Below are 25,718 nucleotides of genomic sequence, written 5' to 3'. Positions count from 1 at the left end.
GCTGCTAGGGAGCCAAGACACGCTGTAGAGATCTTTTAAGGAAGAACCCAATTTCCCCACCCCTGGCTCTGATATCTCTGCCTTGGCACTATCTAGGCATTCCTGACTCCGATTTGCTAGTGTGTGTAATCTGACTCAGACATTCAGTGGAAAAAATCACTTTCTCATAGCAAACTCTGGCATTTCCCACACTTTTCATGGTGGGGATGCAGTTGTCTTACAACAAGGTGCTTTACAGGTCTCCCTGGTGTCTGTGCACTTACACTATAGCTGAGTGATCATAGTGCGTCTGACTGTTGGGGTCACACACAATCTTTAATGGCATGAGTCACTAATGTTGTGAGTTTTTTGGTACATCAAACCTTTCCCCCCCAGTTTTGTGTGGCGAAAACTTGGCCTCCCTCTGCCTTTTAAACTGTAGCTGTTCCTTCTGATGCTCTTCTGATTTCCTTGCCCCCGCTTAAAATTGTTGCACAATAATTGTAAATTTTACTGTACTTAAATGGGGCTGTTTCTCTTGATACACAGACAACTACACTGGTAGGAAATTACCATTTCACGACTGGAACAGTCACACAACACTATAGAAACAGGACTGCACAGGTCAAATTCTGCTCTCAAATACACACGTGCAGCCTCAGTGATTTCATTAGGGTTGTACACGTGAATTGGAGCACAGAATGTGGCCTAGCATGTGTAAATAGTAATGGACACCATCCTGTGTGCTGCTGTCAGCAAGTCCAAACCAACATGTTGCATAAATCAGATATAATATATGCAGTTGAAGTCAGATCCCCCAACATTAATAGGATACATATGTAGACTTGAATTACATGAGTGGGCCTAATCCTGCAGGCTGCTGAGCACCGTCAGCTGACATCGAGTCAGTAACAGTTGGGGTTGCTGAGCGCTCACAGAATCCAGCCCAAATATAATTTGTCAGTAACCTGAAAGGATGTATTATTTGCCAAGGACTAAGTTCAGAGATCATCATTTCTTCCCTTTGATGTTACTAACACCTAAACACAGCAGAGAGATGAATTCCTTTCTTTGCCTTAGGTCAGTGGTTTTCAACCTGTGGCCTCCAGACCCCCCTGGGGGTCCACAGATTACGTCTAAGATTTCCAAAGGGATCTGCACCTCCATTTGAAATTATTTAGGGGTCGGCAAATGAAAAAAGGTTGAAAGCCACTGCTTTAGGTGCTTGGTTGAATGCTCCAGCTGCAGCAAGGTTAATACTTAGCACAAGATCAAAGGTTGCAGGAAGGTTCAGAGAAGATCCACAAGAATGATTAAAGGATTGGAAAATATGCCTTATAGTGATAGACGCAAAGAGCTCAATCTATTCAATTTAACAAAGAAAAGGTTAAGAGGTGACTTGATCACAGTCTATAAGTACTTACATGGGGAACAAATATTTGATATTGGGCACTTCAGCCTAGCAGACAAAAATATAACCTCATCCCGTGGCTGGAAGTTGAAGGTAGATAAATTTGGACTGGAAACAAGGTGTATATTTTTCACAGTGAGAGTAATTAACCATTGATACAATTTACCAAGGTTTGTGGTGGATTTGCCATCACTGGGAATTTTTAAATCAAGATTGGATGTTTTTCTAAAAGATCTGCTCTAGTTCAAAAATAATTATTTTATAACACTGTGGCCTGTGTTATACAGGAGGTCAGACTAGATAATCACAATGGTCCATTCTGGCCTTAGAATCCATGAATCTATGAACGCTACTGAAAGTCATTTAAATTAGTAGAGCAGCACCTGCTCACACCAGGGCAGAATTTGGCCTGTAGGAACCCTGGGTTTGCCATACCAGACAATCAATGGTCCATCCAGCTTTCAGTAGTGGCCTGTCCTTGAGATCAGACAGGAACCTGAACCTCTTCCAGCTTAATGTACTTGGTCAATTGCTCTAATGTCTCTATCAGGAGAGATCTCTGCTATGATCATTTCATACCTTGAGGCATTACATGCAGCTCTGCTCTCAGGTCTTGGTTGTTAAGAGGATTCAAAAATCAAGAAAACAAGTTTGGCAAAACAATTCTACTATCACCCTTTTGTGAAAATATCAAGAGCTGCAGTTCAGAGCACCAAAAATATCCAGAGGGTTGGATCTGGCACTTTTGTTGGCAGTTTCAGCAGAGAGGTTAAGTTTGCTCGCATGTGAAGACTGCACACCTGTCAGCAGTATTGGCAGTTCCTTTGACAGGTGTGAGGCACATTGATGGAGAATGTGGAAGAAGCTTGCATTGCTGATGCCCAGGCATTACCTAGTCTGCATCTGCTGCACTGATTATCTCTGCTGATGTCCATGCTGTATCTATCCTGTGGATGAAGACATTATTTGCATTCTCTGGAGCTGTTTAATTTGGCACCTTTCATCGTCATTTAAAGAATTTTAAAAACAGCCCACCCACCCATTTCCAACACGAGCAATGCATCTCACGCGATCTCATTTTCCGTGAACTGTACATTAAACCAATGTCATTAGGCTGCTGTTAGAAGGAATCCTATGTAGTGATAGCAGTTATTTCAACAATGCTAATGATTTGTAGAAAGATGAATTAAGCCAAGAGAAAGAAGTGCCCAAGTCTATTACTACTCTGTGCCTAACTCTATTAAAAAGAGCTGAGCTGTTCATCCATTTATGAGCCATTGACAGGGAAGCATATATCTTCAAGAAAAAGGTCATATTGCTCCAAGCTGGGCATGGCCAAGTTCCTTCCAAAGAAGGTTCCTTTCACGGCAGAGATTCTACGTCTGGAGTATTTTCCAAGCAAAAGGCTCCTGAGCAGACTTTATTCCAGCCTGGTGGCCAAAGGGATGACTTGGACTTTTCAGGTGCATGTGCTAGCACAGGGGGGACGGAAAACCAGCTGAGGCTTGATCACATTTGGCTAGAGCATAGTGCAAACATAACTCATTAGCAGCAGAAAGCTGTGCATGCTGGGGCAGGCAGGGAGGCAGAAGCTGGCTCAGACCACAACTGTTTTAAGTAGGTAGGGCATCTAGAGGAAAAATTATGTACTCTTAGGTGGGCTACATTTCTACCCCCTCTTTCTGATTACCATGCACCTCTCCCTCCATAGAACCTATTTGCTTAGTTCTATCGCAGGGTATTTCTCTGGAGCTCTCATTGTAATATCAAAATGCCATTTGTTTAGGCTCTTTTTTCTTTGAATATTTAAAATGAAATGAGCACTGTAGGAATGTGCCAGAGTGAAGTCCTGTATGGAGCTGCAGAACCCCTTCCGTCGCTGTAGTCAGTATCTATGCTGCAGTGGCACAGCTGTGCTGCTGTAGGGCACAGCTAAGAGCTAGAAGGACAGGGAAAGAGGAAAGCCCGTCTGAACTGCCAGAGAACATCTGGAGACTTGTGTTCCTGTCACACCCAGATACCATGGGCCTTTCCAGGATGGGCTGGCAATGGACCAGTTTATAGATGCTCATCTGGACTTGGATTTGCAAATCAAGATTAGCGAAAGGAAACGAAAGTCACTCCGAGAGGCTGTGGAATTTGCCACAAACTTGTATCTTTTCTTGCAGAAGTGCACCAGACGAGGAAGCAGTTGCTTGTGAGGAAGATGGCAGCTGATCATCATGAGTCCTGTAAGTACAGTATTGGGTTTACTATGTATGATGAAAGAAGGGATTCTAATCTGGTTCATGACAGCCCTATTGAATAATTAGAACAGATGATAAAATTGGGTTGTAAAACAAAGGAAGGTGACAATAATGCAAAAAATAAAGGAAACAGTTCAGTTCAATGCTAGTACTGTGACAAAATTGGCTACAAAAAGGAGGATTGTTATAAATTTAAGGGGACCAAGACAGACTGTTGCTGGTGTTTAGTGAAAGCCTCTCTCCCAGTTCAGGAATCAGGGGAACACCAACCTGAAGGGGCAAAAGTTGGTGGAGGTAACCTTTAGTTCTGGGCAATTACACAATAATGGGAGTTTGGCTATTGAGTGCATAGTAGGATCTGTCATGTGTATTGGGATAGTTGACGCAAGCTCAAACATAATAGTTATTAGACCAAACATGCTAAAAAAGGTGAGGGAATAGGAGATCCAAAACTGACCTCACCCCCCAAATTTGTCTGAAATGGAGACACTGACTAGGGCCAGGGCACGGTCAAGGCTGAATCCCCACTCTGGCACTTCAAGTGCAGAAGGTGGGGGCCTGCAAGGATTCTAAAAATTAATACTGGCCACTCCAAGCTTGTATTAAACTCCCTAGGTTACAGCTTTTCTCTGACCTTGGCTTGGTAAACGCTGCCACCACCCTAATGCAAAAAACAACAACCCTCGGATCCAGGAAGGAGCACTTGGGAATTCCTCCTTGTGGGGTACCCTCAAGCCCTTTCACCCAACTCTGGGGAAGAGCTGAGAAGAAAACAAAGGAAATTAGCTGTTGTCACCAGCTAATAAAACAGCATTTGCACAAACCTCTTAGGACACAACAATCCAAATCCTGTTCTTAAAAAAGGTAAATTTTATTAAAAACAAAAAGAAAGAAAATATATCTGGAACTTAGGCTTTTGCTAGATTTTAAAAGAGCAATTCCAAAAATTAAGCACCCAAAATAGCTTTCTTGGGGGTTCAGCTTAAAAGTTCCAAGCAAACAAAAGCATCTGGGATTAGCACAGAGGAGATCCACAAGCCAAAATAAAGAAATAAACCTGATTGCGTTTTATCTAAACATTCCGTATCCAAATGATTCCTTCTAGGTGTGGAAGAAAATGTTTCATACCTGGTTCAACCCTTACACAGCATTCCTGCTTACAGCATTGCTGTTTCGTGTCCCTGCAGCCCAGAGAACAACAGACAAAGGGAAAGTTTCTTTCCCAATTTTAAAAAGTTCTTGCCTTCCCATTGGCTATTTTGGTCAGGTGCCCACTTTTTTTTCTTTACCTGAGGGACTTTTTGACCCCGTACAGGTAAGCAAGTAGAGAACAGCTACCAAGAGGGATTTTACAGCTAACTGGCCAGCTGGGTGTCCATCTGAGGGTATGGCTACACTACCTGCTGGATCAGTGGGCAGCGATCGATCCAATGGGGGCTGATTTATCACGTCTAGTCTAGACGTGATAAATCGACCCCCGAGTGCTCTCCTGTCGACTCCGGTACTCCACTGCCGCGAGAGGTGCAGGCGGAGTTGATGGGGAGCAGCAGCAGTCAACTCACCGCAGTGAAGACACCATGGTGAGTAGATCTAAGTACGTCGACTTCAGCTACGTTATTCACATAGCTGAAGTTGCGTAACTTAGATCGATCCCCCCCCAACCCAAGTGTAGACCAGGCCAAAGGGAGCTACCCCCTCTCCCCCCTTTATTTATCACAGGCACCCATCCTAAAACTGGGTATGAAGTTGGACCTCTAATCAAGCCAAAAGTCTGGGTGGCTGAAGTAGTAGATGAGCTAATAATTGGCCTGGGTTGATTATGGCTAATAACTGTAATCAATGCCAGAAAAGGTGTTTTTCAAATTTGGTCTGTGGAAATTCCCTTTAAAGATATGGTCCAGATAAGACAACTGGTTTGAAGACAACTGGTTTGCAGTGAACTAATTGTCTTGGCCCTGGGGCAGAACCTATTATAACAGCTACTTGCTGTGGGAGCTTTTCAGCCATGGAAAGATGGGGAGTCGTTGAAACCTGTTTTGAGACCCAGGATCCTGGCAGTCTTAGCTGCTAAAACTCTTGTGGATCTGAATCAGGAACAGCTCTCCCGTCATTTGCTGAATGTTTCTGACAGGCAACAAATACTAAAAGAAAGGGAACCATTTCCACAGGCAGCAGTGTGTGATTTAGCACTTTCAGAGCTGAAGGCGCTATTGGGACTGTGCCTGTCTTGGTCTATCCCTGTTTCAAAACCCCTTTCATATTGGACACCAATGTTCTCACAGTTTGGGGGACAGGATTTCAGCATGGCTGCCCCCCAAATCTGAGAATGGAGCTGGGGAAGTTGAGGCTGGAAAAGTTGTTACGGAGGTGAATCTCCATTAGTATAGAAAGGGCAGGGTCTGCCTCGGTCAGCTTCTTCCACAGTAACCATTGGGCTTCTGGAGGGGCTGACTGAAAGGCATTCCTGCCTGGTGGTGGAGAGGAAATCCAGGGAGACAACAAACCCAAGAGAGAATAAAATTCTTTTATGATGATGGTGTGAAACTACACTGCCAGAAGGGCACTGTCTCTATGTAAATAGTTAAGCTTGTATCATTTGTAATTTGTTACATTTCTTTTCTTTCTGTTTGGGGTGGGTTATTGGGTGGCATCATCAGTGGGCAAAACCTCCTTATGGGTTATGTTAAATCCCCATTTACTATGCTCCTGTCACTTCATACAAGCTAAGTAGAGGCAGGCTGGGCCAGCATTTTGAATGGGAGATCTGTATGGAGGTGCCATAGGAAGCAGTGTTAGTGAATCATCAGGCTGTGAGTCTTAACTCTTTGGTATGAGTCAGTACTGTGGCAATGCACTTGCATGGTTTTAGGGGGCACAGAGCTGTCTTTCAGAGATCTGGAACTACAGTGTTAGCAACTGATGGTCCTAGAAGATCTCTGAGCAAGTCTACACTACAAATTTACAGTTTACAAATTTCCTTTAGAGTGTCCAGTGAAGGCGCTCTAAGCCAACTGGAGAGAGCTTTCCTGTCAGCTTAATAACTCCACCTCTGCGAGAGGTGGTAGCTGTGTCAGTGGAAAACCTCTCCCACTGACATAGCGCTGTCTACAAGGAGGGGTTAAGGCCAATATAACTAAGTTGCTCAGGGGTGTGGATTTTTCACACATCCCCACCCCGAGCGACATAATTCTACAGAAGTAAATATGTAGTATAGACCAAGCCTTTGTAAGAGTCTGTCTGTTTGATCCCACCATGCTGCCCAAATTCCAGCTTGGATAATTATAGTGGTTCCCATTAAAAATGGGGCCCACAGTTACCACACACATTCTCTACATCTGCAATAGGAAATAAAGGTGGCATCTGTTGGCAGATGTTAGTATTTTCAATGACAGCCAGTGTAATGTTGTGTTTTATCTAACTTCTCACTTGAATTTCAGTTGGAAAAGGTGCCACCCTAAACTTCACTTCCTGACCCAACCTATAGAAGGCACTGTTGTGTTAAACAATTGCTGCCTCCTGGTGGTGGCAGGAAGTGATGTGCTTGTACACTGCTTTGGGATGATGGGTGTTGTATACATTACCAGGGGGGAAATGACTTAGAACATAGTAACAGAGTGTGAAGATCTAGGGATCTGTGCAGAGAAGTGGAGTAAATCTACTGACTCACCCTAGTGGCTAGGTCAGTGTTCCTGGTAGTTCTAACCTACATATATAAAAGGGCTCAAATCTGGTGGAAGCAGAAAGAACTAGGAGAAGGGGGAGATGGGTGCTGCAGGGAAAAGCCCTGGGATTAGCAGAGTGTAGAAGTAACCTATGTTGAAATGTTTAGTTGTTTAAGTTGGTAAGAAAAGCAAATCCCAGGAAGAGGTTAATTTTGGACCTCTGGGTGTATACGCTGTACCGCTAGGGAGCAGGGCAAGAATGCCACCAGCTTACAAACAATTTTTGGTGGGAGAGAGTCTGTCTGAGCAGCTGCCTTTTGTTGGGGAATTTTATTTTGGGAAGAGGGATGGAATTCAGTTTGGGTGGCAGATGGCATTAAAGATATTGCTTGTTTGTTTACATACATAGTGAGGCGTCGCTCCATTATTGCCCGGCACACTGACAAAACCTGTGTTGGAGAGTTAGGTGATTATTATAGCACCAATAATGTAGCAGCACAATGCTGCACAGCAGATGGGTTAGGGCAACCAGTTAAAAGGCCCCGGCCCCAAAGAGCGTACATTTCATTGTCACAAGTAGGAACAGTATAGCAGTAAGCCACTGCATGGTGCACATGACTATGCTATTGGAGCACGCCACAGGTACAATGTGAGGTGTGGTCATTCAGCCACCTTTTTAGTCTTTGAATGTTTGTTTCCACTAAATCCACTGGTCTATAGCTCAGTTAGAAAGATACTACTCACCATCTCTCTAATATGTGGCACACTCGGGCCTGGCACATCCACATAGCTGATTTTAAACATTATGGGCCAGAGCTCAGCTGGCGTAAATCAAGGGAGCTCCTTTAAAGTCAGTGTAGCCACAATAACTTACCCCAGCTGAGGATCTGGCCCTTTAAGAGCAGAGCTAGTAGAGGCTTTTTAATGTTTAATTGCAGCCAGTGGAAATGAGGCAAGCCACCACAAGGACATCTCACATGGTGTCTGGTCAAAGTCAAGGGGCTGTTCATAAATATGCATGCACTGAGAAAAACCATCTGCATTTTTTACATCTACATCCACACCTGATTATTTCCCACTTGAAGAAGTGGTGCCCTTTAGATGTAGGGATTATTTCCACTCTTGGCTCTGTTTAATGTCGTTAGATGTTACAACGTGGATGAGATAATATCTTTGTCTCTCTCATATCCTGGGACCAACATGGCTACAATAGCACTACAAACAATAGGTGCTACAGGTGCTCAGCACCTCTAGAAAATCAGCTACATCAAAAGCCACCCCAAGGGATGGATTCCAGTGAGGATTATACACCAGAACAGGGCCGACAACCAGGGGAAAGGAGCAGGTTTTACAAGCGTTCAGCAGCGTCACCCCAAAGCTCTCCAGGAGCTCTACTGGAAGAGGCAGTGTTTCACATTATTGCTTTCATACTTTTTCTTCCTTGTTGTACAAAGTCCCTCTCTGCAAAATCAGCCAAGGGAAGTGTACAGTATCGCGAACTCCAAGGATTCAAAACTCCTAAGTCAGGCCCCCAAAGTCATGACATTTTAACAAACCAATAGATGTTGGGGTAAGGGTATTTGTTACCTGGTTTCTGAGCCCTCTGGGGTGCATGCAGGTCACATTTTCAAGCTTTCCCCCTCAGCTATGAGTGCTAAAAACTTACTCTTTGTAAAAACAAATGAAAAGTGAGATTCTCTCCTAATCACTTGACTCTGACAGCTGGGGCTTTAGGATAAACACCAAATATCGTATGCCACTTGCGATAAAATCATGTGTTGGCAACACTGTTCCTTCCCAGCACTTTCTACACTCAAACCATTCAAAAGCTGCTCCACTTGCTTGCATATGGATTCTAATGAATGAGGCATCCTCTCGAATGTGTCATCCTACAGGTTACAGCTGAGCAATCTCCAGCCTATGTGTGAAATCTCACTGGCTGGTTTTGAGGGCTGTTTTTTTGGATATTATATTTTAATGAACAATTAGGAGGCAACTAACTGGAAAATAACCGGACCTTTAACAGCCTCGGTGCTTAATTTACCATGTACTTTTTCTTACATTCCCTCTCTTACTGCTGCTATTCTATCAGCATGGTTGCCTTTCTGATAACAGTTTTATTCAAATATTGCTGTTTCATCTCGCCTCTATTCCTCACTCTGTCTCATTGGGCTGTTTTGCTGGGGCTGCCTCACCTGTCGTCGTGGTCTATTGCTGCCTCGTCAATCGTAGCCCATTAAGAAAGCCTCTGCGTGCTGGACAGTTCAATCTGTATGCTCGTGACATGTTCCAAAAAGCACCTTTTCAATTGGATTCCAGATTGCTTGCAACGATGTGGAGTCCATACTGCCTGGGTATACGGAAGGGGAGGAGGAAATGGCTCTGTGGATGGAATCATTTAAATCCATGATTTATGTGTTCTCCACACTTTAATTGCATTGAGGAATCTCTCACTCCAGCAGTGTCTAATCTCTCGACATTTCACATGCTCTGCCTGTGCAGTGTCAGAAGATGAATAGCCCATTCATATAGGGAGTGCTTCACATCCAGATAGGCTGACTTACAATGCTGATAGACTGGAGCAAGAGATGAAGGATAGCAGCAGGAATTAGGTAACTTGTGCCTTCCAAGCCTCGGTGATACAAAAGTAAGACAATGAAACAAATTCTAGGGCTCACCCCACATGTATACAGAGATAGTTGGCTCCTTTTCTCCTCAGTGCTGGCAGGATATGTCTGATGGTTTGTTTATATTACAGAAGGGCCCAGAGACCCCCAACTGTGAATGGAGCCCTATTGCGCTGGGTGCTATACACATATAGTAAAAGAATAGTTCCTGCCCCTCAGACAGGGCAGGCAAAGGATGGCAGAAAAGAGGAGATGGTGATATCCCCATCTGAGGAATGGAGGCACAGAGAGATGAAATGACTTGCCCAAGGTCACACAGACAGTCTGGGGCAGAGCTAAGAATTGGAACCAGGTCTCCTTAGTCCCTCTCCAGTGCCTTAATCATAAGCCCACCCTTCTCCGTGAGCTGACACATTTCACATATGAAAATATTACCTGGAACTAGAGCTGGTCAAACTTTGTGATGGATAATATTCAGTATGGAGTTAGCCCTTTCGTAGCCAGTAAAATCTTTCACAAACCAATCCTGATTTTCTTTTGTACGTGTACACCAACTAGTTTGGAAAATAGCATCATTCATTGATATAAAGGTGCGATACATACCCTAGTAAAATAGCCACATTAGATAAACTTAGGTTATCCCCTGAAACCATCAAGTTCAGTATAGACACAACTGGGTCCCCACTCTTAGCATTCATAAATCCACAGTGGGAGCATTCAACTGAGGAAGGAGTAAAGTGTAATTTCCACACCCTTAAAATGGGTGGTGTTTCATAAATTCAGGCACCTGATTGTCTCATAGATTTCTATGTAATTTCATTGCTACTGAAAGAGCACAACTTGATTTGCACAATGAAATGTCTAGCAATTAGATCTCCTTGTGACCACATATCAGCGGTGGAAGGTGCGTGAGGAATTGACATAGAAGCCTTCCTGGATTTTTAGTAGGCAATTTATTTCACCACTCACCACCTCCACCACGTTCCCACTGAAAGTTTAGAGAGCCTGATGTAAATCATTCTTCCCTCCAGCTGTCTGACACAAGACAAGGGAGTCCCTTGTAGTGAATAACTGTGACTTTCACTGTTTGTGCACACTCTTACTCTGCTTTGTTAGCTGACCTGAATCCATCCGCAGGCTTTAAACCTTGAAAGCTGGAGGTAAAGTTGCCATCCTAATTCCATCAGGCCCTCACACTGTTTGAATAACTGTGATGAGTTAATCAGTTTGTACTTTTCTCTCTGACAGTCAAATTGTTCTGTCCAGAGCAATTGCACCCACACAGTGTGCTTACAAATGCATTTCTGAGTGAGTTCAGTTATAGTAGCGTGAAGAACCAAATTCTCCCCTGGGATGCATACGTCTCTGGCTCCCATTAGCTTCAGCTGGAGTGGCACATCTGTAAGCAAAGGCTTAATTTGACCAGGGCCGCTGGAGGGGGGGAGCAAGTGGGGCAATTTGCGCCGGGCCCCATAGGGGCCCCGCAAGCCCTGGCCCGGCAGCAGTCCAGGTCTTCGGCTGGCATTTCGACAGCGGGGGACCCTTCAGTGCTGCAGAAGACGCAGAGCGACTGAAGGGCCTCCCGCCGCCGAAATGCCACCAAAGACCCAGACTGCCACCAGGTGAGTACAAGCACCACAGCTCCCCTGCTTTGCCCCAGCTCCTTGAATCCTCTGGGTGGCCCTGAATTTGACCTGAAAGGTTCCCTGTTCCATTGCACAGGCTGGAGACAGCACATCAGGAACACTTGTGTTGTGTATGAGTGTGTCTACCACCAACACCGGGGATCAAAGTGGGGACCTCTAGCGATAAAAGCTTGAACTACAGAACCAAGACTCTGTCTGTTTTCTGTAACAACTCATAGGCCTGGTCTACACTACGACTTTAGGCCGAATTTAGCAGAGTTACCTTGCTTTAAGTCTGGACCCGTCCATACGATGAAGCCCTTTTTTTTCAACTTAAAGGGTTCTTTAAATTGATTTCTTTACTCCACCTCTGACGAGGGGATTAGCACTGAAATCAGCCTTGCCGGGTCAAATTTGGGATAGTGTGGACGCAATTCAACGGTATTGGCCTCCGGGAGCTATCCCAGAGTGCTCCATTGTGACTGCTCTGGACAGCGCTCTCAATTCAGATGCACTGGCCATGTAGACAGGAAATGGTCTGCGAACTTTTGAATTTCATTTCCTGTTTGGCCAGCGTGTTTGCAGAGCTCATCAGCACGATGTGCACATTGCCGGGGCACATTGCCCAGCCTGTACTTTGTGAGAAGTCTATGACCATGTCCCTCTCGTCACCGCGCTGCCGTCGCCTTCTCACCTGGTTTTGCATGAAACAGTTGTCTGCCATTGCTCTGATGGAGGGAGGGGTGACGGATGACATGGCTTACAGGGAATTAAAATCAATAAAAGGGGTGGCTTTGCATCAAGGAGAAACACAAACAACTGTCACACAGAATGGCCCCCCTCAAGAATTCAAAACCCAGGGTTTAGCAAGCCGTTGATTTCACAAAACAAATCAGGTCAATTTCTTGTTTTGATCCATCTATCTTTTATATCTTAGGCTGGCAGCAGACGGTGCAGTACGACTGCAAGCCATCGTCATCTCCTGGGTGCTCGGCAGAAGATGAGAATGACCTGGCTGAGTCACTCCCATGTCTGCCCAGGCGCCCCGACCGTTCTCACCGCGGTCGGCTAAAAGAGCACCCAGGAATATGACAACAATGGCTACCAATCGTAATGCACCATCTGCTGCCAAAAGGCAATGAGCTGCTGCTGTGTAGCAATGCAGTCCCACGTCTGCCAGCACCCAGGAGACGTACGGTGATGGTGAGCTGAGCGGGCTCCATGCTTGCCGTGGTATGGCATCTGCTCAGGTAACCCAGGAAAAAAGGCGCGAAATGATTGTCTGCTGTTGCTTTCATGGAGGGAGGGAGGCAGAGGTAGGCCTGACGACAGGTACCCAGAACCACCTGCAACACTGTTTTTGCCCCATCAGGCATTGGGATCTCAACCCAGAATCCCAATGTGCAGCAGAGACTGCGGGAACTGTGGGATAGCTACTCACAGCTACCCACAGTGCAACGCTCCGGAAGTCGACGTTAGCCTCGGTACTGTGGACACAGTCCGCCGACTTAATACACTTAGAGCATTGTGTGTGGGGACACACACAATTGACAGTATAAAAATGATTTCTAAAAAACCGACTATAAATTCAACCTAATTTCGTAGTGTAGACATACCCATAGCCTCTGTGAATCCAGCACAGAGTGGGGCCTGTAACACTAAATCTCCAATGGGTTACATGTGTAGGGCCTTAACTTTGGGAGTGGTTGTGCTGTAGTAGCATTCTACCATCTTGATTTTAGCAGAACACCCCAAATTATTCTTTTAGGAATGGGTGTGGGAGCCAGGAGAGCTGGAGCTTATTTCCAGTTCTGCCACAGAGTTATGAATCACTTGGGGCTTGATTGCGCAAGGTACTTTAGCATGCTCCAAGCTAAGTGTGTGAGAGTAGACCCACTGAGTGGAAGGCAATGGGACTCAGTGTGGACACGTCTGTCTGTGCCAAGTTGCTTGTCAGATTGGAGTCTGTGTGTACATAAGAACGGCCATATTGGGTCAGACCAAGGGTCCATTCGGCCAAGTATCCTGTCTTCTGGCAGTGGCCAATGCCAGGTGCCCAGAGGGAATGAACAGAACAGGGAATCATCAAGTGATCCATCCCCTGTTGCCCATTCCCAGCTTCTGGCAAACAGGCTAGATCAGGAGCAGGAACAATCACTATAGTCAGAGTTGCATAATGATCTCATTCTAATGACCCATGGCATTCAGATCTTTCAAAAACTTTCATTTTGGGGTTCAAATTTTCCAGGCTTTAATGCTGCATTTAGGTAAATTATTTTGGAAAATTTGACCAACAACAGTTTAGTTAATTTCGCTCGCTCTATCCCTCTCTTCTGAGAACAAGCTGAGTATGAATGAAAATCCACTTTTCCATAACAGGGACCACTGCTGCAAGATTTTGGCTGCATCTGAATAGAACTGGTAAATAAGCCTCTTCTGAATGGGGATTGGACCCAGGAATAGATATAGCAATGAGACTAGTTTTGAATATTGTAATTGATGACTTGATGATCTTCTCCCCACTTTGGTTTCCACTAATTTGGCAAAAACTGGAAAATCTAGGTCCAGATTTTCAAAAGTGGTTGGCAATTTTGAGCATGTCTGAAAAGGTGGCTCTTATTTTGTGTGTCTAAATGAGAACAAACTACCAAAAAAAAAAATGATCCCAGTTGTGGGTGATGAACCCTTGAAAATCTGGCCCTGACCTCTTTTGAAAACCCAGCCCCTGGTGGGTGTTAAAAACAGAAGCAGAATAGAGCATCATGCCAAGCAGGACAATTCTTCATGTAGTAACAGAGTTGAGCGATGGATACTTTTTTTCTAAAAAGTGCTGTCCCTAGGTCTGGATGATCATTCTTCCAACGAGACGAGGATATAAAGACATTGGTAATGAGATTCATTACAGCAGCCTTCTAATCTATTTCACTACAAAACACATTACGTTTGGAATTTGACTGTGTGCGCTGCACACCAGGTGGCCAGGCTGCTTTTAGAGAGAGAAAATAAAGAAGCCGAAATGCACTGCTGTCTAGTGCTCTTAATGCCTAATAATGTCATAGAGAAAAGAAGGACGTTCTTGCTCTGTGTTGCTGATGGCTGCCAGGTGAAGCACCCATTATACAAAGTCACACATGCTGTAGACTAACGCTGCTGCAGGAGCCGTTAGCTCATCGGTATGTGTCATTTCAGTGGGATTAGGAACGAAATTATACATTGGCAAAGAACTTCTTCCCCCCCATGTCTGGAGAGAACAGCAAAACCCTTTTGGAAATGTTATGACTGAGCCAATATACTTTTGGTGGGCTGACACATCTTAAGAAAGAGGAGTATTGTAACAGATGGTCAGCGGAAAAGAGACTATAAGCTGGCCTCATTTTGCCAGCCAAGGAATGTTTATGGATTTTCAGAGCCAAATTTCAGCTTGTAATAAGGAGGAAGCAACTCCACTGAAGTCAGGGGAATAGTGTGTATTTAAATGGGGGATGAATTTTCCCCTGAATCTTAGTAGGCTCAGTACAGCTAAAGATTATTGGGGTTTGGAGATGGAAAAGAGCTATTAGGACACCTAGTCTATGTCCTTGTTCTGAGGACAGTTGCATATGATTCTTGGTAAAGTTTCTTGTGCTGTGACATAGCCACTAGGGATAGGTCGACACTGCAGCTGGGAATGTGCTTCCCAGCGTGGATAGCCAGACATATGCCAGGTGTGCTCAAGCTACAGTGTTAAAAATAGCAGTGTGGCACAGGCTAGCCACCAAATACAGTCTCACTTGACCCCTTTGTTTATCATAGATTATTAGGGTTGGAAGTTACTGTTAACAGGGCAAGAAAAAAGCAGTTCTGCCAAAGAACCTGTGGCAGCAGATTGCCAAGTATCTCCACGAGAGCTTCCTGGAGATCTCTGAGGGAGATCCACGTCAATCAATTCTGTTTGTGCAGCCACAGCCCTCCCTGAAATATTTTGGGTGCTAGCTCGTGCAGAGCTAACGTGTCTGCCTACCTACACTGTGCAGTATGTTCACAGCTGCAGTGTAGACATACCCTAGAGATGGTCAGGATTTTTTTGATAAAATGCTTTTTTGACAGAAAATGCTGATTCACCAAAGCCGAAACTTTTGTAGGAAAGGGTCTGTTTCAACGAATTTCCTGTTTAGGAATTTTTTTGGGAAAAAGAAACAGTTTTGAAAGTGCTGTTTTGACCATTTCAAAATTGAAATTTCCATTTTTCTGTTTGAAAGGGCTTTTCATTTAAGCATGTCATTTAATTTATTGCCAAAACAGTGTAAACAAAAATTAAAAGGTGGAAACTGAAACAAAATGTTTTGAAATTATCGGAGCAAAATGTTGTGAATGACTTGATCCAATATTATTTATTTATTTAATATGTTCAGTTCATGCATGATTTTGACTTTTCATCTCAATTTAGGATGGGAAAATTGTTCAATCTTGAAAATTCTCACAAGATGGGAAAACCCATCTCTAATAGCCACTACCCAAGTCTCTCCTTGAATACAGTAAGAATAGTGGCTTGGTTGCTGGCCTGCCATGATTTGAAACTACTGCTGGAAGTTGGAGGCTAAGGACCAAATGCATTGCTACTCTCCAAGGAAGTGAATGAGAGTTGCACCTGCTTATGCCATGGGTGAACTTGGCTTTATGGGCTTGTTTCTGCTCCTTTTTAAGGCAGTAGGAATTTTGGAATTGATTTAAATGCAAGGAGGGTTGGGCTCTTGATCAGCTTTAAAAGCTTTAGGCACAAAGGGATGAGTAAACAATGCAGTGGCAAATTCCAATCTGAATTTCCTCTCTTCTGGATTTAAGTTTCCTGCTTTCGATATTATTTTACCAATCATTATTTTTCTTTCTTTTGGTGTTGAATGCACTCTCTGGATGGCTTCAGTAGGGAATTACCCACTGAATATCTACGAAGTGCAGAGGAAACATCTAATGCTCTACACAGCTGTTTATTGTGGATTGGATTCTTTCTTTGTCATGGGCTGGGATCCAGTTGCAGGACAGATGTTTTACGTTTTTGTTCATTGAACTTGTTATGCAAAAGGTTGTGCTCCATGTTGACAGAGAGCAGGTGGCTCGCAGAAGGAAGGGAAAACACGTTTTTGTGTTCAAGTGTTTACAGCTTCTCACAATACACTGATGGCATATTGGTGCAACTAGGCAGGATTTAGAGGTATCCATATATCCTGTCTTCCTACATATTTTAGACACAAATACAGATGCAAAAGGACTTCAGCAGATTCTGTAAGCTATTCAGTTTGCTTGATAAATCTTCAACGTAAGTGTATAAGCTGTTTGTTTTTTTTTAATTTGTGGTTCTCATTCTGTTCTCAGTTATGTCACTGTAGGCAATGGAGTTACACCCGTATAAAACAGTGCGAGATCAGAATCAGGCTCAGTCTTTCTAGATCTGTAAATAAAAAGTTCTATATGTAACTCTGTATTCTGCTGTGGAAGATTATCTGGCTGGAGAAGACTGGCACAGATTTGTACTTATATTGTAAACGTTTTATATCAGCCATATTTTGTCATCATATTTATCATGTTACTTTGCCAGTCTTCCCTCAATGCACTGAAAGAGGAATCTCTTACCATAAAACAAGCAAGTCTCATGTTGGTGTCTTGGACTAATGCCAATCTTCAAGGAATGCTGCACTAGCAACACGGAGATCCACAGTCTGAGGAGCAAAATTCTGCTTTCAGTTACATGCTGGCAGTTTGGAATGATGTCAGTGGAGGGAAAAGGGAGATAAATTTGGACTTGAATAGTCATTGGGCCAGAGCAAGATAGTGAGAATGACTGTAGAGTGCGGTGGTTCGAGATCTCACTAGGGGGAGGAGGACACCCAGGTTCCAGTCTCTGCTCCAATGACTATTTAAATATTTATGCAGGGTGGAGCAGCTACTACAGGAGAGATGGAGCGAGACCCACCCCAGAGTAGCTGAAAGACTTGTGGTTAGAGCACTCACTTGGGAGAGGGAAGACCTGGGTTCAAGTCCTTGCTTCAGAGTGGTGAGCTAAACCTAGTTTCCCATATCCCAGGTGAGTACCTTAACCACTGGACTATTGGCTATGGGGACAGGAGGGTTTGTCACAGATCTGCCAGGCCCCCTTCATGGCCACCCACCCGACTGCTCTGAGGGGAATCCAAGCTTTGGTGTTTTAAGCATCTGGAGCCTGAATAGAGCCCAGCCACTGCTCCCATCTTGGGATCCCTAGACACACTCTCAGGGTACGTCTACACTACGGGATTATTCCGATTTTACATAAACCGGTTTAGCAGATTGTAACAGATTGTATAAAATTGAGTGCGCGCGGCCACACTAAACATATTAAAATCGGTGGTGTGCGTCCACGGTCCAAGGCTAGCGTCGACTTCTGGTGCGTTGCACTGTGGGTAGCTATTCCGTAGCTATCCCATAGTTCCCGCAGCCTCCCCCGCCCCTTGGAATTTCCGGGTTGAGATCCCAGTGCCTGACGGGGCAAAAATCATTGTCGCGGGTGGTTCTGGGTAAATGTCGTCAGTCACTCCTTTCTCTGGGAAAGCAATGGCAGACAAGCATTTCGCGCCTTTTTTCCCTGGATTGCCCTGGCAGATGCCATAGCATGGCAATCATGGAGCCTGTTTTGCCTTTTGTGACTGTCACCGTATGTGCACTAGATGAGATCAGCCAGGGGCGCAAAAGCCAAAATTGGGAATGACTCCCTGAGTCAATCCCTCCTTTTTGGTATCTAAAAATAGAATCAGTCCTGCCTAGAATATGGGCAAGTGTACTAGAGAACCACTGTATCATAGAACCAGAGAGCACAGCTGCTCTGTGTCAGATCCAGCAGAAATTATGAGCTGTATGCTATTCACAGGGGGTGCTCCTGCAACAACCCCACCTGTTGATTCCGTTCTTCCCCCAGCCTTCCTGGGCTACCGTAGCAGTGTCCCCCCACTTGTGTGATGAAGTAATAAAGAATGCAGGAATAAGACACACTGACTTGTTAGTGAGAAATGAGTGGAAGGCAGCCTCCAGCTGCTATGATAGTCCAGACAGGACAGTAAGGAGTGTGGAGGAGAGGAGCCCAGAATTCTGCTGCTAGTCCAGGGACAATTGAATCTGTTCTTTACACATGAAGGGCAGGGGCTGATGGAGCTCAGCCCCCTGTTGCTATGATGAAGATGGTTACTAGCCATATTGCACCATCTACCAGGAAAAATCAGGAGCTTTTTACACAGGCGCCCATGATAGACCTCACTGAATGCTAGTCGGCATGGTTACCAGTCCTTTTGCACTGCCCCACGTGCCAATAGGCTGATGATGACGATGGATATCAGTCATATTGTACCATCAGCCACCCATGGCAGGGTGGCAGGGGAGCAAGGATGTTGGTGTTGACTGCTGCAGCATCGCGTCTATCTGCAGCATTCAGTAAAGATAGGGTGACATGTAAAAGAGTCAAGAGAGGATTGTTTTCCCCTTTCACTTCTGGGGGTGGGTGGGGGGGTGCGTAAATTGCCGAGCTATGCCCTGAACCACCGTGGACACTGTGTTTGACCCTAGAAGCATTTGGAGCTCAGCCAAGAATGCAAATGCTTTTCGGAGACTGCAGGCACTGTGGGATAGCTTGAGTCCTCCAGTCCCCGCTCCAGTCCCCCCTCCATGAGCGTCCATTTGATTCTTTGGCTTTCCGTTACGCTTGTCACGCAGCAGTGCGCTGAGTCCCTGCTATGGCATCTGTGTGGAGATTTTTTAAAAATGATTTTGAATTTCGTCTTCTGTAACGGAGCGCTGATAGAACAGATTTGCCTGCCCTTACTGCGATCGCATCCGCATGGGCCATGCTGGAGCTCTTTTTTTATTTTGATTTCGGACTGCATCACCACCCGTGCTGATCAGAGCTCCACGCTGGGTAAACAGGAAATATTCAAAAGTTCGCGGGGCTTTTCCTGTCTACCTGGCCACCGCATCAGAGTTCAGATTGCTGTCCAGAGCGGTCAGTGGTGCACTGTGGGATACCACCCGGAGGCCAATATCGTCGATCTGCGGCCACACTAACCCTAATCCGATATGGTAATTCCGATACTAGCGCTACTCCTCTCGTTAGGGAGGAGTACAGAAACCGGTTTAAAGAGCCCTTTATATCGATATAAAGGGCCTCTTAGTGTGGACGGGTGTGGCATTAAATCGGTTTTACACTCCTTAAACCAGTTTAAACGCATAGTGCAGACCAGGCCTCAGACTGCAGCTCCCCACGCTAACACTCCCTTCTGAGAGTTGGAGCTCACTGTCCAATTGTCTAACCCAGGGGTGGCCAATCTGAGCCTGAGAAGGAGCCAGAATTTACCAATGTACATTGCCAAAGAATCAGCAGCTCCCCAGCACCTCCTGCCCACCGGCAGCCCCGGCAATCAGTGCCTCCCCCTTTCTCCCTGAACCTCCCACTCAGCTGTTTTGTGGCATGCAGGAGGTTCTGGCGGGAAGGGGAGAAGTTAGGGCATGGCAGGCTCAGGGGAGGGGGCAGGAAGGGGTGGAGTGGAGGCAGGGCCTGTGGCAGAGCCAGGGGTTGAGCAGGGAACACCCCCCGGCACATTGGAAAGTTGACATCTATAGCTCCAGCCCTGGAGTCGGTGCCTATACAAGGAGGCCATATTAACTTCTGAAGAGCCACATGTGGCTCTGGAGCCACAGGTTCGCCATCCCTGGCCTAACCCTTCTGGGTGCAGGGCCAACCCTTCAGACTCCCTTGTACTTAAACACACCCTCTTCCTAAACTCCACCCCAAAATGTAAAGCAGTTAACACACTCAGAGACGCTTTGCCTGAGTCTCACACAATATTGCTCTTTTATGCTCCATCCTATACAGCACAGGAGAGTGCGGAAGTTATTCATAGTACCCCAATTACTGTTAACAATGTTTTATACTATTTATAGGGTGTTTTGTGTTCATTAAGTGTTTGCTTTACTAAGTGAGTGCATGGTGCTCCCTCTTTGAAATTGACTGGGAACCGGTAACATCCATTTGTTGTTTTGCATACAATAGCCCTGAGGTTTAACTCTGTGTAATGCTTTTTGAAAAGACAGAAAGAACTCTGGCCTGGGCTTCAGCAAAGAGAAGCTGGGGTGCAGGATGAAAGGGGAGTGAAGACATGTTTTTGTGTGCGAATACATGGGGAAGTGTATATCCGCATGAGCGCTGGTGCATGTTCAAAAGCCATGTTGAAAGCTCATATGTGGGCTCTGGGGTCATCTTGTTGGGGAGCAGAAACAATAGCACGAGACAGGGTACACGCAGCAGAAACAGCAAACTAAGAATAGCGAATACTCCGAGCCATAGCACTGGTGAACAGTTTGGGAGCAACTCAGAGGCTGAAATATGTTTGGGCAAAGAGTTTGTCAAATAATTGTGAATAACTAACAGTGTTGTAAAAAAATCAGTCTGTTCATGGCAAAAATCACCAACAGAAAAGGGGTCTGGATAACAAACTATTCACCATGAACAGTTTGCCCAGCTCTGGACATCACTGACGAGATTCTGAGATTAGTTCCTAATCAAAGAGAGAAATGGCTTTACTAACTGTAACGAGAGGCTAACAAACACTTGAGCTTAATTGGCCAGTGGCCCAATGAAAACTCAAACGTGCCCATTAAACAATCGTCCTGAGCCATGAGTGACGAGATGTTCACATTTATTCTGTGAATTACTCAAATAATAAACACTGTCCAGAGTTAAACAAACAGGCATCTCAAGTTAAATGTTCTCATTTAGCATCTATGAGAAGGGAACTAACTTGAAATGGGGAGAAAATGGGCTACACCCTGGGAAAATGTAGACTAAGGCACCAATTTAGAACCGTTATTTACTGTGGATGGGTCTTCAGACAAAACAAGGTCTGCCATTTGGGCAACCCAGGTGCGCTATTTAAATGGCATAAAGTCACCGGAATGCATGACAATCCATCTATTCTCTGCAATCATCCTCAGTAATAGACATGCTGTTTACTAGGGATGTGTTTAGATTGTGCCTAGGCTAGGGTATTTTTTCAGCTGAAATGGAGAGCCCTGACCTTGTACCAGCAGATCTAGCACCCTTTTTCATATCTAGCTCATTTCATATGAACTGTGGTACTTTCTATAGTCTATCTGATCTTTCTACCTAAGTATTTATACTGTGCCCATCATAGTGTACCATCCTGGCATCGGCACCAACATGCTATGTTGTCAAGGCAATCCATGAGAAGGCTGTGATGTGGTTTGTTGACACACAGTCACCCCATCATTGCACAATGCCACAACACCACAAAGCCTGAAATGATTTGAGGACTCTTTGTGTGCTTTGTGAGGCTCTTGTGAACTGTGGGGCAGGTATCTGCCTTTAGGAGTCCCAGGAAAGAGATGATCACATAAGGGGACTGTTGGCCCCTTACTAAAACTTTGTGGGGGTGTGGGGTTGGTGTTGGTACCTTCTGTCCATACCAGGTGAGAGGGGAGGGGCCAATGAAGAGTTGGGATCCTGGGACTGACAGGGCCTCTGGACAATCAGAGGGCTCCAGTCCAGGGTCCATGGGGAGTAGGCAGCACCCTAGGTCAGTCCTATTGACCAGGCAGCTGTGCCAATCAGGGAGCCCCAGTTCAAGTCCCAGCCTGTGTGCATGTGTACTGAGGGAAAGAGACAGCAAGAGCAGCCCCAGGCAGGTGAGGCTCTGTGGCTGTCAGCCAGAAGGTGAAGAGTTGTGTGGGAGGCCGGAGGAGGCTACCTGATGGCCCAGTGACACGTGTGAGAGCCAGCGAATGGGGGCAAGAGGGTCATGCTGGGGGCGGGGACCCACCAGGAATAGGGTGACAGGCCCAGCAGGCAAGGCTCATGGAAGGGTAAAAACAGCCCAAGGGAAGGAGATGCCTGAAGGAAGCAGCCTGAGGGATTCCAGATGCTCTTTAAGGGAGTGAGAGACAGTCAGAGACCCCGGCAAAGAGGAGGAAATGGGGCAGTGTGGGGGGCGAGCTGTGGGAGCCTAGTAACTCCCCCTGTGACCAGCCTTGTAGGGAGCGGTGACTAGCACTGGCTGGGGGGGGCAGAAACCTGTGTGAGCTGTCCACGGTCTGGGCAATTGCGGCCCCACTCGCAGCAGGCAGGGGAGTTTTTTCTTTTCTCTTTTTCAGTCAACCCGTGACTACGGGGGGCGGAGGGGAGGGGAGTGAATCACTCCCGCTGGTGAGTACTCGGCCAGTGCATTCACCCACTTGGGAGGTGGGTCGTTTTCATTCACTCAAGATGTGGAACAACATCTATGACCTTTCGAACCAGGATCTCTGTTGTAGGAAAGATTTTGGGCTTGCACAAATAAAAAAGGAGGGCCTGGACACTGCTGTGATGATTTGTCTGGAGCACTGAGCGAAATCATAACCTCATGGGCAGGGCATTAACTTCATCACACACCCCTTCTGGGGCTATCAAACCAAAGAGCTGAGTTTCACGACTCCACAGAAGAGTCGGTTACTGTTCAAAGAGGGAGGTGGGGTGGCTTTGTGTTTATGTATGTATGTATAGGGTGACCAGATGTCCCGTTTTTATAGGGACAGTCCCATTTTGGGGGATTTTTTCTTATCTATGTGCCTATCACCTTCCACCCCCTGTCCTGTTTTTTCACAGTTGCTATCTGGTCACCCTATCTATGTATATAGAGAGAGTAATTAGTTTAAGATGTCTTTTCATCCAGGTATAGGAAGCAGTGTAATATACTCTAGTATATTTTAAAACCTTTCAACTGCTTGGTATATTTTGAAACCCACTAACAAGTTTTCTCCCATTTTTACGCTCTATCTCTGGAGCTAAGCTTGGCTAAGATAGAACCCACCAAAATCCACTGTGGCTACGTGATGATTTCTGCAATCAATAAACTTGGTCTTTGCCATGGCATCTAAAGTAAAGAAAAGGAAATAATAATCATTACCCCTTTGGCCTGGGTGGTTAGTCATTATTCAGGCCTTGCAAGGTTGTTTCTGTTAGGATGAGAAAATGATCTGAGTCCTGCGTTCCCTCTAAGCTGTGTGGTTGGGCGGCTTCCCAGGAGAGATTCAAGGGCCGTGCACTTGATTAGCAGAGCTGCGCACATCCAGCAGTGTGTCTTCAGGTACCCCTCCCCATGCTGCTTTGTAGCCACGTTGCTCCTGCAGCTGCTCCCAGGACCCTCCTGCTGTGCAGAGCAGGGGGAGAGGGGTGCTTATGTCAGGGTATCCCCCTTCCCCCCACCCATGTACCCCATTTCTGCAGAGCAGGGGAGAGCTGCTGCGGTCTGAAGAAGCCTCCAGGCGGTGAGTGAGTGCCTTAAAGAGACAGCTCACGGTCTCTGAGACTTACTCAATAGCTAGCACACACAGTATTTTGGAAAATTTTACCAACAACGGTTTACCTGATTTCTTTCACACACACACAGTCTCTTTCACACTCACCTCCCAACACATACTTGTATTATTGTTGCTGCTACTTTTTGGTACTTCCTGCAATGCACATATATTCTCTGTAATCTTATTCTTTCCAAGTGTATTATTTTAAGTGTTTTGACTTCTCTGTGCATTTCATAATTTTTATTTCTCTTACACTTAAATTTAATTCTTTGAGTAGTGAGTTCTAAAATGCCTAACCTGTCCTGGCTGGAGTAATTATCCCTATGGTAACTTTTAAAAAATATATATGATATCCACACATACCTCAGTTCACATAACAAAATTTATTCCGCACATGTGCAGAATAAATTAGAGAGAACATTGTGAGTCAGGTATTTTCACGGTAGTATCGTGTTTATTTATAAAGTATGTGCACAAAGTCCTATTTCCCTAGGCACAGTAGAAACAAACAGCAGTCAGTTTCCTTTCTCAGAAATTCACAAGCCTGCCACTTCATCAACCTCTGTGCCCAAGAAGCCCTGTCTGTTTGCTTCCTCTCAGGATCATTCTCACCACTCCTTTTCTGGCTTTCTGCCTCCAACATGTAGAACCTGCAACCAAACACATCCACCTTGATAGCCAGGGGAAATCCCTTGATAAGCTTTGTCTACACTACACAGCTTTTAGCAACATGGCTGTGCCGCTAAAAGTCGCACAATGTAGCTGCTTTTTGTCGGCAGGAGAGAGAGCTCTCCCCGCCTACAAAAAACTTCCACCCTCAACAAGTGGCAGTAGCTTTGTCAGCAGGAGAACTCTCCTGCCAACAAAGAGCTGTTCACACTAGCACTTTTCGTCGGCAAAACTTTTGTCTTTCAGCGGGGTCTTTTTTTTTTTTTAAACACCTGTGAACAACAAAAGTTTTGTCATTCAGTTGCCAGTGTAGACAAAGCCTTAATCTATCTGGTTTACCTGTGACCTGCTATGTGGTCTATTGTCTTGGGTGGTCACCTCAAGTGTCTTCAGCTGTCTTTACTACATTATAGTGGAGCACCAGCTCAGCTATAGATAAGATTTACAACAGTTTTCTGTTTAAAGATGAACTCTTTCAACTGCTCTAAAATTTGCATGGTTACTCAGATTGCCTTGAAATAATAAAAGGGCTTGATTGCCCTTTATCCTGATCCTGAAAGAGTTCTTGTCCCACCCACTGATTTTAATGAGGTCTGTGATTGTCTTTGAATCTAAGATTTCCCCGTTGGCATCCATTAGCATAACATTACTTAACACATATGTAGAATTTTCCTGTCTACGGACATCAAACTATTTAAAAGTCAGGTGGTAGAGGTATAGAGTGAGTAAATGAAGTGCCCAAATACATGCAGTGAGTGAGTCAGTAGCAGAGCTGGGAACATAACCCAGGTCTCCTGACCTCTATTCCTCTGCTCAAACCACTCCAAATAAATACTAGCAGAACCGTGACTATTGAACAGTAGTAAAGTGAAAACTAATGCAGGCTTTATACACCTGAAGTGTCAATATAGCTGAAGTTCAACAAAGAGGTCAAAAATACAGATTATTACTTGTGCACTACAGTAGCTCTGCAAGGGTTATGCTACTGCTGAATTACTGTCAAGTTTCAAAATAACAAAAGCATAAATAAAAATCCAGGTGTGTGTGGATTCAGATAAAGATGCCCTCTGCATGGGATTCTCATGGAAATAAGGGTTTAATGGAAGTTGTGTCAACTGTATTTCAGATACACTCGCTGAGTACAGAGAATA

The 25,718-nt window shown here is 45.2% G+C and overlaps 1 long non-coding RNA gene across 1 annotated transcript in view; it reads left to right on the top strand.

Moving 5' to 3' along the window:
* The window catches only part of LOC120396646, a 69,159-nt gene that overhangs the window by 41,997 nt on the left and 1,444 nt on the right, over nucleotides 1-25,718 (top strand). The window contains exon 2 of the long non-coding RNA XR_005593272.1: nucleotides 3,559-3,621. This is a non-coding gene — a long non-coding RNA (uncharacterized LOC120396646). The remainder of the gene's footprint in view (nucleotides 1-3,558; nucleotides 3,622-25,718) is intronic.

The sequence above is a fragment of the Mauremys reevesii genome, linkage group 2 (genome assembly GCF_016161935.1).
Source record: "Mauremys reevesii isolate NIE-2019 linkage group 2, ASM1616193v1, whole genome shotgun sequence".
In the NCBI taxonomy this organism is placed as follows: domain Eukaryota; kingdom Metazoa; phylum Chordata; order Testudines; family Geoemydidae; genus Mauremys; species Mauremys reevesii.
Note: the sequence above shows the minus strand (reverse complement) of the source record. Positions and strands in the feature narration are given on the sequence as shown.